General features: G+C 32.6%; 1 long non-coding RNA gene across 1 annotated transcript; it reads right to left on the bottom strand.

The window, feature by feature from the left end:
* Window positions 1-11488: 11488 nt before the first annotated feature.
* Window positions 11489-14460, bottom strand: LOC145955608 (uncharacterized). The gene is made up of 2 exons (XR_014432267.1): window positions 13288-14460; window positions 11489-12702 (listed from the first exon to the last, which is right to left on the bottom strand). It is a non-coding gene; the product is annotated as an uncharacterized LOC145955608 (long non-coding RNA).
* Between the last annotated feature and the right edge of the window lie 48 nt (window positions 14461-14508).

The following is a 14508-nucleotide window of genomic DNA, read 5'->3' as shown; positions in this document are numbered from 1 at the left end:
TTTACAGAAATTTGGGCAGAATCTCCTCCTCTTTCTCCTTAAACAAGACACTAGAGCAGAACCTCCTTTTCTTTCTCCTTCTCTCTCTCTTACTTTCTCTCTCTATTTCTCCAAAATTTCCTTCTCTCTAGAATTCTAAATTTTCAAAACCTTAGGCCCCTATTTATAGAATTTTTGAAGTTACTATGCACTATGCACTATTCATTAAAATAATAATATAATTACTATTCATGAATAGTAAAATACTATTCATCCAAATAATTTGAGTTTTGACACGTTTTTTTCAAAATTACTATTCATATGAATAGTAAAATACTATTCATAAATACGTATTCGTAAATAGTAAAATACGTATACATAAATAGTAAAAATATGTATACATAAATAGTAAAATACGTATACGTAAATAGTAAAATACATAAATAAAATACTTATTCACATAATAAATACATAAAAAAATATTTCTTTTCATTAAATAAAATTTGGGATGTTACATATGAAGGGGGAAACCCTATTGTTTTATGTTGGTGATTTGTTATTTGTTCCATGACTCTTTAACTCTCCTATTGATGTTAATTGTAATTGTTGATGGTTAATTTGGTGCGTGTTCTTGTGGGAACCTTAAGGGAATGCATTTGGATAATCGTATGAGAAGATGTTATGAGTATCCAATTATGTGAAATTGAGATTGAATTTGAGTATTGGATGGTATAATAGAGTAATATCAAACTTTAATCTATGTTTTTACCAATTAGATTAGGAGAAAAGAGTTTGGATGTGAGTTGTGTATGGTTCTAAAAATTCTAGTATGAATATACCTTAATACTTATGCGATTAATGAAATTGAGTTTTGATTGTTGGGTTAGAAAATACACATTTGGGGCTACAGTTAATATTCAAGAATCACATGAAAATGTTAAGGAATGATTGAGTTATGTGAGTTAAAAGATGAACCTTATATTCTATATGCAAAATGTAACGTGTGTACATTGTAAGCCTTTCAAATAGACTTAAATGGTAGAATTAGGTTTTGTAATCTTTATAAAAGTTGTAGCCTTGGATGTTAGCTTTCAAATTCCATTGGAATCACTTAAAAAAGAGCTCTATAACTCGAGTTATGGTCAAATTAGTGAACAAAGATTAGATTGTCAGATTTAGGTTGAAATATTGCAATTTTGTATTTTTTAAAAATAGTAGATGATATAATTATATCTCGAGGTCAACATATAGAAGTTGAAGATAATTGTCTTTAACTTAATAATAATATTAAGTTCAACTTGATATCATATATATAGCTCTAGATAGGGTATTTAGATCACACAATGTCTCAAAAAAATTAAAGTTGTGAAAATGTAGTTTGTAACTGAGGATGATGAATAGTTTTATCCTTTAAGCGTTTGATTGTTAATGACAAGCTATTTTGATGATAGTGATGTATGAGGACTTAATGTGTGATATTGATAAGGTTGTTAAGCTAGTTAAACTATTGATTTGAATACTTAGTGACTATGATCAAGGTGTTAGAATATGATTAGATGATCTAATAATGATTTTTTCCTAAGGAGTATCGGATGATGTTGTGTAATTGTTATTGTTAGGTCAAAAGATGATCTTAGATCCCTAACTTTTTGTAAGTTTTAATGATAACAAACACTGTCTTTCGAGAAGAAAACATTTTCAAAAATTTATTATTTTAGACTTAGATGAAGTAGCATTTGTAAGACAAAGCAAATCAGACAAAGCATACAAAAATGTCTATCATGTTCTTAACGTTTATTATTTATTATGACTGACGCGTTTGAATTTTCAAATGAATTATTGAAAACCATTGTTTTGGAACTCACATTCTATTAAAGGTGTATAAAGGCATGTAAAGTATCAGAACAAAGGACAATTAAAGATCCGGGATCTTATGGAAAAATCATTAAAAAAGTACTGCATTCTCGTTGCACATCGACTTTACTTCTTGTTGTACCCACTTTGTTACTATAATTTGATAAGTAGTTTGAGTTATCAAAGATAATGAGTATGTTTAGGTGAAAGACATTAATTAAAGCATTTAATGCACCAATGGATACTTTTTCTCTCTCTAGACAAACGAAGGAGTAAGATGAAGTAATTATATGAATTAGACTCAAGAAGCTCCAACGGTCATCTCTTTCGAAGCTACTATATAAGAAGTTATGGAACTCAAGAAACAAAAATGGGACATAAAGAACATATACAACTTTAGAGAGAATCATGTACATAGATTTTTTTTTTCAAAAGATCTCTTGTGCTTAAACTTTTGTTATAATCACGTCAAAAAGAGACAACAACAACAACCTTGTAATACCTTCATAACCATTTTTATAAGATAGAGCCTAAAGAGGTTTGTAGAGCCTAAAGAGGTTTGTCTGCAAAAGAATACTTGGGATTGAGTTAAGAGAGTTATTTGTAAAAAGAATACTTGGGTAGTGGCTTGAAAATGCCACTACAATAAATCAGCTAAACAGTGGAGGTTATTTTTACGTTTAGTGGAGGTTTTTACCCTCCGCAAAATAAATCGCAGAGGTTTTTAAAAACCTCCGTAGTTACATTCGCCGCAAGCAATTAACAGCATTTTTTAGAAACCTCTGGTATTGTGAGTGTTTAGCGGCGATTTTGTTAATGGAGGTTTTAAACCTACACTAATAGTGGAGGTTTTTTAAAGGAGGTTTTAAACCTACACTAATAGTGGATGTTTTTTAAAGGAGGTTTTAAAGATATGCTAACTATAGAGGTTTTTTAAAGGAGGTTTTAAAGCTATGCTAATTGCAGAGATTTTTTACTGGAGGCTTTGAAGTGGAATAACAGTAAAGATTATTTAGTGGAGGTTTTAAAGTAAGTTAATTATTACGATCATTAATCAATATATTTTTGTGGAGTTTCTAATCCTCCCTATTTTCCTGTATAATAATTTTTATACTCATTTTAATTGTATAATCTACATGTATTACAATTTCCCATTTTCACTTTTGATATTTATAAGAAACTTAGTGGAAAAAAAAACACATAAAATGGATGAAGAAATTCCATTAATAACCAAAAACACAACATATAGTTCAAAGATTTATAATTCAAACTTCTATTATAAATCCAAGTACAACATAAAATCCATAACATTGTCAAATTAGCCTCATACTAAACTTTAAATCCAAAATACATTATATGCAAACTAAGGGTTGCTAGCACCAGATGATCCTCTTGCATCCAAAGGTGTATTAGGAACACTTGAAGCATCGTTTGGCTGAAATAAGAAAAGAAAAAACACTCAGTCAGGAAAAATATATATAAAAATATTATATGATAATGACAATTCCAAACACCCATGACTATATTAGCCAAGGACCAAAACAGACCAACCAATTAATGTAACCAACAACATAACCCATAGTTAAAACTAGAACTACAAACCAACAACTCCATGAAGCCAAAACCATAATAGCAACACCAAACTAGAGATGTGTAGCAGCCAACTAGTTCCCAACCCAATAACCAAGGACTGAGAGTAGTCCATTCAGACTCTGAACAACCAAAACTAGAACTAAACCAACAAAACATCCAGCCAAACCAAAAATTGTAATAGAAATCATGAGTGATGAGGCAATATGGGAAACTCTTCCTGTAAGGATTTGTAGAAAAAATAGGTATAGGCTGCAGTGTTTTCTTTTTATGAATGACCTAAATATAGTTTATTTTTCATGTTCTTTGTTGGGTTCTCTAATATAAAAAAAATAGAGAAATCAGTGCAGTACAATTATTATTAATTGTAAAGATCTCAACAAAAATGATTTTTTATTACTGTTTTCTATTAAATATATTTTAGAAGTTGTATTTAATTGTAAAGAATTAGAATTGTGCATGTCCATACGAGAAACACTTGTCACTTCTCAATGTTCTCATTCCTGATATATAGTTTGTATTCCATAAAATTGACAGCGGAAAAGGTATTAAATAAGGACAGAGTAAACCATACCAAATTCAAAAGCAGCAAAACAGTAATTACGTAGAAGCTAATGAAGTACAAATAGGTCCAAGAAGTTCCAGTTAATTCCTTGTAGCTCTGAAAAAGAAAATCACAGAACCTATGTTGTAAGTGCATATTGAAATCATAATTTCGCAATTTTAAAGATGAAGATTTCATATAACAAGTGGTTGCAGCAACTAACAGATGTGAATAAGCATCCTATAATAATGCAGCAAGTAATTTATGCATATATTAGATGTATTATTGTTAATTTCAATAATAGTGCTTTACAAACAACCCAGCATTGAATGGTCAATGCAAAAAATGCTTGCTAACTATACATAATCAAATTTATCTTGACTTGATAATTCGGTTCATTATTGACTGAACTCTCTAAAGAGAGACTTGTTCTTTAGCAAAAAGACAACTATGAAAAACACTTCTTAATCCTATGTTAGCATGAAATATAGTTGAATCCACCATTTTGTCAAACACAGCCAATAAGAGGGAACTGAAAGCAGATACACTGAGACCAGATAATACTCTCAAGGTATATAAATGGCCCATGATATGTTGTATACAAGAAACTTATATAGTAATTTTTTTTTTTAATTCAGCTTATATCAGTTTAAGTTGTCATACTGATAGTCATATTTTAGTATATCTTTCGTTATGTGTTTTTACCTTATTTGATTTTAGTATCCTATATTCATGTTTTAGTTTAGATTTGCATTAGTGAATCATTTAGGAATTAGTTATAAATTTTACTAATTTTCCGTAAGAATTTCCTGTTTTGACACAGTTTCTTGTACAAGCCATATCTGGAACTATTCAACTCGGAATTTGGAAAACTTGGTGTCCCTGTAAAGATAAGACAGAGATCTACAATTCTCATGTTGGACGAAAACCCAGTTTGGACATTTTCAGACCTAAAATCGTGCTTTAAAGTCGCGGCTCTACACTGAATTGTTCAGCTTGTCATGAAACTGTTTGCTTTAGTTAATTAGGCTTTTAAATTGTAATTCATAGGAATGATTACATAGTTCAGTTGTAACTGAACTCTAAAAGAATCAAAAACAGAAAACTAAGAAAAGATACAATGCAGCACGTCTCTATAATAAGAGCCTGCACCAGCTCTACTTAAAAGTTAAAATGAAATAAAACTGTATTGATACAAGTGATATTCCAAGTATTTCTAACAATTCATTATTAACTTTCACTACAAGTCAGATATATTTTACAGAAATTACTTGTTTGTCATGCATAACAGCCCAAGTTAAATGATAGCTTGAAGACAACTTGTATGAGGAATTCATACAAACTATTCTAAACCTGACCCAGCATGCAACCAAAAGTAACAGGTCGATAACATAGGCAGGTTGTAAGTGATCATGTCACAGAACACAATCAAAACATGCTAGCAGACATCATGCTTCACAAGCACTTTGGTTAGCACATCAAGTTTTCCACATAACAGCTGATGACGAGCCCATCTAGATCTTTCCCACATATAACGATTTTAATAAATTAAACCTCCTATTAAAAAGGCATATTAAAAGAGAAAACAAGGGCTACACAGCATCAGAATTCAGACCACCACATGGGCAGTATAAAGATAATGAGAATATCCACTATGGAATTAGAAAATTCCTAAGTAGAAGAAAGGAGTGAATTTGGTAAAAGAGTGACTAATGAAGAGGCAGACAGAGAAGTAGGTGGAGTAGAAGATTAGGAAGTTGCAGCCCCTCAACATTTTCTCATTTTTATTTGTTCTTTTTAAGCTTAATTCTATAAATTCTGCAATTTTGACTTGGAGAAGCAAATACAAGAACATGTATATAAATAATACTTAAGCAATTTTCACTTGGAGAACCTAATATCATATTAACTATTAACTATATTCTAAATTGAAACTCACTGTTTCAGTGGTTTGAGGTGCTTGATGGGTTGTTGGGTCTGTATTGGAAAGCAGTGGGGTTGGCTTTCAAGTGTACTTTCCTTCTCTTTGGATCTGTGATTCAGCTCATAGGATGTGCAAGGTCAGATCCTTTCTTAATTTCTGCAAAAGAAAAGGGTTAATCTTATATGGTTTTGTTCTTACACAACACAGCACCTTTAACACTCTCTATTGGTTCCTGTTGCAAAAACAACAATATATATTACAGGTTTCTGTAAAATAATATTACTATTATATATTCATGTAATAAAAGTTTATTTTAGAACTGTAGAAGCGATTTTGCTATGTTTTTTTTTCCATATATTTGCTTGCTGCATAAATGCAGAAAGATATGGTACATTGTTGAGAGTGTTAATAAAGAATACAAAGTTAATCTGCTATACATTATGTCACAGCTTTGTTATGAAAACTCCACAACTTGAAAATACAGAAAAACTGTTACAGAATCCAAAGAATCACGAATTCACATGTACCTTAATCAATTCACAATCCACTAGGAAATATTTAACTAATTACATATATAATACAAATAAAATTAGTATAAAAAATATTCCCTTCATCATTTCAAGTTCTAATATTTGAAACTAAGAAACAAATTAAGAAAATTCATTTTTATAATTAATAGAGAAAATAGGAAATGAAAATACAAGTGTTTTCCCATACACAAAAATCGATCTTTAAGTTGTAAATGTGAATATTCTTGAAAAGTTTTCTATTTAACAGAGTGACAAAACCTAAGAAAATCCAATCTCCTGTTATACAAACTAGGAAAAGACATTATCTAATACTTTAGAATCATAGGTATAACTAACTTAAAAGAATTTAGACATTTACAACTAATGTCTGTAAAGTACTGTATCAATGTCTGTATTGCCTATTTGCTTTCAACAAAAAGTGAAGGGATTGTGTGATGGAAGAAACAACAGTCTGGCCACGAGTGAAAAACTAAGGAATGAAAGAGTAGGGAAGTCTTAAGGGTTTAGGTGGGATTGTTGAATGAGTGTTATTTATACATTCAACTAAAAGGTCACTCAAAATCCACCATATAACATAATCCATCAAAATTTATATGTTTTTTGAATGTCATAGGACTTTTCATGAATCACAAACATATCCTAGACTAACATTTTTCAGGCTCTTGCTCAATGTGAGAACACGCTAACAAAATTCGGATTGGTGCGAGAAGCAGTTGATGACACAGTTGGTGCTGCTAAGGTAAGTGTAGAATTATTGAAAGCTATTTAGCTGGTATTATTTTAGGTGTTTCTGTTGACTAATGGTCATGCTACAAAAAGAATTTTTTTTTTCCACAAATATACTAAAATGGAAGAACGATTTCAAACTCGAATATAAAATCACATATTCAGTTTCCAACCAAACACATATTTTAACATTAAACATCACATAATTTCCCATGAAGTGTAAAATGGAAGAAGGATTTCAAACTCGAATATAAAATCAACGCGCATGTCTACTCTGAGTCAACAAAAATAATGCAGAAAAACATACTGGCAGGAGTTTAATCTTCGACCATTATTAAAGGGTTTTCATTTACCTTTTGAAAGACAGCAGTGCGCAAGAATCGCCTGATGAGTAAGTATGTGCAAGAACTGGGCACCCAACTCAGCGTCAAAGATGACCCAATCAGCCCAAACCCCAATTTGTAGACAACCACCCAACTCAGCACGAAATGCAACAGCAGCGTGAGCACGGAGATGTAATTGTTGGGTGCCACCACGCTTCACTACGAATGCCACTCGAACGTCGTTTAGGGTTTCACATTTCACAAAAGAGAATTCTGATTTTTAAGAAGAGGGACGCGCGGGTTTAAGCGGAAAAATAATTTATTTTAGAGAAAAATGAGATTTAAGCGGGAAAATATTTTTTAATTAGAAGAGGTTAAAAACTTTCGTAAATTAATTTAAAAAATTGCAGTATTTGCACCTAATTTAATAATTTAAGGAGGTTTTTAAAACCTCTGCAAAATAACCTATATTATTTAATATTTTTTTGTAGTGTGCCAGTTAACGAACACTTGTGTTGAGCCAAAAGTTGTTTGGTGAAAGAATACTTGTAACTTTGTGGAAAGTTAGTTGAACTCAATCTGGTTAAATTGAGAACTAGATGTAACCTCAGTGGTTGAGATGAACTAGTATAAAAATTGCTTGTGTTCATTGATTACTCTTGCTAACACTTCGTCCATCGTAGATATTACTTTATTTACTTGCAAACATGGAAGTTTTTAATATACACTATTCAACCTCCCCTTCTAGTATCTATCTTTTCTCCATAGTTATGTTTAAACCGCAAACATGTGTAATCATTGTATTAATTAATATTGTTAACTAGTTGTGGTATTTGAGTATGTTATAGATATGATTATGAGCTATGTATGAATTGTAGTGTTGTGCTTCTTATGCAATTGACTGCTAATATTTAATTGATATGTTTGAATTATTAATTGTTATTTTGAGATTAGTTGATAGTGAAATGATATGATAAGACATGTGATATGTGAATTAGTGAGATCATATGATTTGTTATGCATAGAGTCTGTTTGACACACATCATATCCATAAAAATGTTTCTGAGGGTACGAATGAAGTACACCATCAAGGAAGGTCCCTTATGTTAAGTCAGAGGAAGCAATTCGTAAGCCCCACTAAGGTTTTGAATGAAGACAAATATAATGCATGTTGTTATTATTAACATGTGTATTAGTGTTTTAGACAATATGAGAACATGGATTGGGTGAACCAAATATCATACAAGACCAAGCCAATGTACATGATTAAAGTCTGCGAAATTATCAGATGAAGCATGAAAAATAACCAGACAAAGAACAGATAAAGACGTAGGTCAACTAAGGTGCCAAGAAAACAAGTAACAAAAGACGAAGAAGCATTCCAGACGAAATCATAATCTTCCATTCTCAAACTTGACCAAGACAGAGTGAAAAGCTAGAGTCTACCTCTCAAACAAAGATTTAAATATCTAGACGAAGTCGAAAAATAGTGAAGCACGTCTGAAGCTCATAACAAACATTGTCCTCAAATCACAAAGGAACACACGAGGACATCAAGTCTGAAAAAGAGAAAGATGAAAGAATAGGCAAGCACAAATCCACAAGTCAAAACTGCGTCTGTCAGAAGAAGGACACTTACTCTTTAGAGAAAGACAGCGTTGTGCAGTCACACTAACACACAAAATACAAGGATGCCCAAGTCATGATTAGAGTCAGACATCAGAAGGAAACAAGCTGTTTAGAGAAATCTCGCATATACAAGCAAATGCATTAAATGAGAAGATCTACATAGCCGTGAAGAAATCTCCTATCTGCATCAACAAAAGAGTTCCTCGTCAGCAAACACATCCAAATTCAGACAATGAGCATATTAATGTGGCCAAAATCATTCAAAAATAATAACGACAAGATCAAAGGACGGAAGGGATGAGCATGCGCCAGACGACAATCAATAACAAACGAAGGTGTACTATGCACAATCGAGAATGCAATATACCAGGTGAAAGATGGTAAAGATAAATAAGAAGAGTCGACTGCATGACAAGAAAAACAACACAGACCAAAGAAAAACTCAGACGAAAACAAAGTCTATCTACATAATTGACTAGACTAAAGGAGAAGTCAATGCATCAATACTCAGACGAAGTTCAAAGTTCTAAATTACACATTGACTAATCTAATCAGAGAAAGTCAGATGAAGATCCAAAACTTGAAAAGCACATGAAATGATCAGACGCAGACAAAAATTATCATGAAGAATAGAATTAGATCTTAGAGGAAAACTCAGACATCATCCACAATCATACAAGAAGCTCTCAATGTTAAAGGAAAGAAAGAAGGAGAAGAGAAACGAGTCAAAATAGAAAGCATGCATGTGTCAGAAAAAGTACGTTACTTTTTCAGATAATGACAACAACTATATTGTTGCATGATCAAAAAAAGACAAACAATTCCTAGGTCTCAGATAAAGTCAAACACTGCTGCCAACAGGACAGAGAAGAGTACACACAATGTCTAAAGACAGGAAGCAACATTTAATGCAAGATCTTGAGCATTAAATGAAGGATCAAATTGGTTATGAATGACTATATCAGCTTCAAAGGACATATGCAACAGACAGATTCCATGAGCCTACAAATAAACAATAACCTCAAACCTAAAGAGGGGGGAAGGAGTAACGAAAGAATTACTATAGGCATTGCCCTGGGCTTTTATCATTAAACACCAAAAGTAATATCAAGCCCAAAAGAAAAATAGAGAAATCAGAGATTGATTCTTCATAGTCAAATCTACAATGTATCATTGTATTCGTCTTTGTAGTCTAAGGTGTTCCAAGTGTATCTTAGGAAGGAGACCTTAGTGAGTGTTGTAATCTTATGTATCCTCTTTGTAAAGAGTAACCCACACACTCAAAATCTCTGGAGGACTAAGGTAGTGAATCCTTAGAGAGTGTAAATCATATATGTATCCTCTCTGTGAGAGTAACCCAAACACTCAAACTTGATTATACATTTATCGTTTGTAAAGCCTAAAGAGGCTAAGGAAAGAATACTTGTAAAGCCTAGAGAGGTTAGTCAAAGAATACTCACTGCTAGCCAAAAGTGGCTGATAAGAATATACTAGCGTCAACGAGTGAAGTCGACGGGCCAGGAGGTGGTCGAGAATACTCACTACTAACCAGAAGTGGCTGATAAGAAAATACTAGCGCTGGTGAGTGAAGCTAGCGGGCTAGAAGTGGTCGAGAATACTTGAGGAACCACAAGTGGTTTAAGAATACTAGAGCTGGTGAGTGAAGCTAGCCAACTAGGAGTGGTTGAGAATACTCGTGACTAGGAGTGGCCGTGACCTGGGTGGTCTAGAATACTCGTGACCTGGAGTGGTCGTGACCTGGGAGGTCTATAATACTCATTGCTAGCTTAAAGAGGTTGATAAGAAAATACTAGCACTGGTGAGTGAAGTTGGCAGGCCAAGAGTGGTCGAGAATACTCAGGTCCAAGAGTGGACGATAATACTCAATGTTAGCTTGAAAAGGCTGATAAGAAAATACTAGCGTTGATGAGTGAAGTCAACGGGCCAGAAGTGGTCGATAATACTTATGTACTTAATTGCATATTTAGTGGAACCCTTCAGTTGAAGGAGACTGTATGTAACTCAGTCTGAGCGAACCAGTATAAAATGTTGTACACCACTTGTCATATTTCTTTTAGACGCATATCTTCCTTACTTATTAAATCTTTGTGAAAAACTTTGTCCACCAATAACCTCTAAGTGAAATTATCTTTCAGATGCAGACACAAAATTTGATTAACATATCTAGTATATTGAAGAACTTTATCTATTGCTTATTTTTAAATGAAACTATCTTGAAAAGGAAAATGCAAGAACTTTAATCATTATTGTTATATGAAACATTTTTCTTCAGTAGATGATAAATCTTTCAGACGCAATGGCCTTGTGTTAAGCAAATTCTGCATAACCGTCTAGTATCTAAGTGTGACACCCTTACTACCCCAACACATATATCGAAATATAATAAAAAAAAATTAAGGAAAATAAACTTTTTAAGTTGGTAAAAGGGTTCACATAATACTTCATAACTGTTCTGACTGAAAAATAAAACTTGAAAGATAAAATTCAAGAGTTTACACATTTTTCAAAGAAAATAACATTTATTACAATACCAAATATTCTATCCTAGAGATCCTCTTGCCCCGATGTCACACTATCAGAGCATTTCCCAAATTAACGGATGGCATTCTATATACCACTTGCAGTTGGATCCTCTCCACCTAAAATATCAACAATTTATACGGTGAGAAAAGAAAAATTATCTATATGCAAAATACATTCAATCATATCACAGTATAATTTCATCATAACTCATTATATAGTGTATATATATATATATCAATTACTCATCATATTCACATACAACATTCGTGCCAATCCAACAATTAACACTATGCCAAGGCCTCGCCACATCTGACACAAGTGATACAGGTTAATTGCCTCACTCAACCCACACCAGACCAGGGGTCACGCCCTCCCTGTAGCATCACTTACCCAGGGGCCGTGCCGTCCCTCGCCATTTTGGTGTGAGGAAACACAATCACATTACAATCAATACAATCTCTTGCAATTAACCCTATGCCAGGGCTGCCATAAGCGACATAAGTGGTGGTGTTAACTGTCCTACTCATCCCACATCATACTAGGGTCACGCCTTCCCTATAGCACCACTTACCCAGGGGTCGTGCCATCCTAGTCATCAATGTGAGACATCACAATCATAATCATACAATATCTCAACTCATAATTCAAATTCACATCAATATCATCTATCAAATAACGTAACAATAACTAATATAATAATCAATAGAATAATTAGTATAAACTATAAACAGCGTATCAGGGGTTATACTACTCCTACCATGCTCATCCTTATTTCATATGAAAGATAAGAAAATTTCCTATAACTCTCATGAAGACATCAAGTCCTAATTCCATCATCTACTTTGTGAAAAATGATAAAAACCGCAACAGCTATAGATAAAGCTGACAGCTTGACCCCTCTTCACTAAAACATCCATATCTGGAGTTCTAGACCTCCTTTTTGGGTGATTCCAACGCCATTGGAAAGCTAAAATCCAAGGCTACAACTTTCATTAAGACCTCAAAATCAAAATATTCACGCTCAGCGCCCAGACTTGCACTCAGCGCGCCCAGCGCATTCTGCAACCAGCAACCCATGAAAACCTTGAAAATTCCTTCCAATCATGAATCCAATCCAAATTACACGAATTTGAACCATTAAAAAAAACATAAACAATATAAAAAAACATCATTTTAAGCAATCAAATTAAGTTTTAACCATTAATCCATGGAAATCATGAAGAAATCATGAAAACCCTAACCAAAACCTTTTCCCCTCAATCCAACCTCAATCATACATAGAACATGGAATCAATGTGATAATTCAAACTCATACATACCAGATTAAGTCTTATAAGTACTATCCTTACAATATAGTGAAAAACTAGGAATACATATATATATATAGATAATAATAAAGAAAATATAAATTAACTCCAGTAAAGGTGGCAGTGCCTCCTAGTTAGGAATCCATTTATATTTTCCAAATCATAAAAAATATAACAAAGATGTAAATTTTAGTCTTTTATCAAGAACATTTAAATTACAAAATAATAGGAGGCTCAGCCTTCCATTCAGATAAATTAAACGTGATCTTAAGAAATTATTCCTCTACCCAATTCCCTCATGTACTCTACATATAAATAATCCCCTTTTCCCCCGTACCTGGATGAATAGGAACTTGGGCAGAACCTCCTCCTCTTTTTCTTAAATCGGGACCGGAATTAGAGCAGAACCTCCTCTCTTATTCTCTCTTTTTATTTCTATAGAATTTCTTCTCTCTAAAATTATGAATTTTCAAAAACCTTAAGCTCCTATTTATAGAATTTTTGAAGTTACTATGCATAGGTTACTATTCATTAAAATAATATTATAAGTTACTATGCACTATTCATTAAAATATTCAAATTCATTTATAAATGGAAACTTGCTTCCCTCGTGAGCTCCCTTCAGCAGCCATTTACTATGCAATTGCATAGTAAAATACGTATATATGAATAGTAAAATACGTATATATGAATAGTAAAATATGTATATATAAATAGTACAATACGTATACGTGAATAGTAAAATTCGTATAAAAATATGATAAACTTTCTAATAATTCCAATACATAAAAATAAAATTTTTTTGGAATGTTACACTAAGAGTGCATTGGACGAAGAACATTATTCTTGCAAAAATAGTTTAAAATTCCTTCTTACACACACACACATATTCAACACCCCCTTCTATGTGTTTCATGTCTAACTTCACCTTATGTAAAAACTTGGGAGCCAACCTTAGGGATAACTTGGTTTTGAAGTCCCAATCTTGTCTTTAATGTGTATGGGATGTATCTTGCACTACTCAATCATCTTGACCTAACCCTGATAGTATATCCTCCTAGCGAGTGCGTTGAGGATGTAATCCGGCATATACTTTTAGGCTACTTTGCATGTATTACTAGTAGCAACACACAAATGTGATATGTGATGTTTTTACTGGTGCCACATGAATAATAACATATAGTCTGTGTCCATTGCATAATGCATCTTAATGTTATGTGGTATTTAATTATTATGTCATGAAATGGTTAAATGAATTATTGTTAACAATCTATCTATGTTGTGTATATATGTATATGTCTTGTTTGTGTTTGGTTGTCCAACTATATCTTATTCCGTGAACTTGAGTGAGATGATTCTATTCTCCTTATTTTGTGTTTGTCTTTATTGTATGTTCTTGCAGGTGATTGATTTACATCATAAGATTGAATATGTTGTTGATGAGGCCTAATCCTTGCAATTGAGTTTATACTCTGATAGGATGTGATATCAAGGCTTAATTTATAATTAATGTTTCTTTAGTTATGCTTTGGACTATGGTTACTTTAATGTATTAGAT

This window comes from Cajanus cajan, chromosome 3 (genome assembly GCF_000230855.2).
Source record: "Cajanus cajan strain Asha chromosome 3, NIPB_CcT2T_4, whole genome shotgun sequence".
In the NCBI taxonomy this organism is placed as follows: domain Eukaryota; kingdom Viridiplantae; phylum Streptophyta; class Magnoliopsida; order Fabales; family Fabaceae; genus Cajanus; species Cajanus cajan.
Note: the sequence above shows the minus strand (reverse complement) of the source record. Positions and strands in the feature narration are given on the sequence as shown.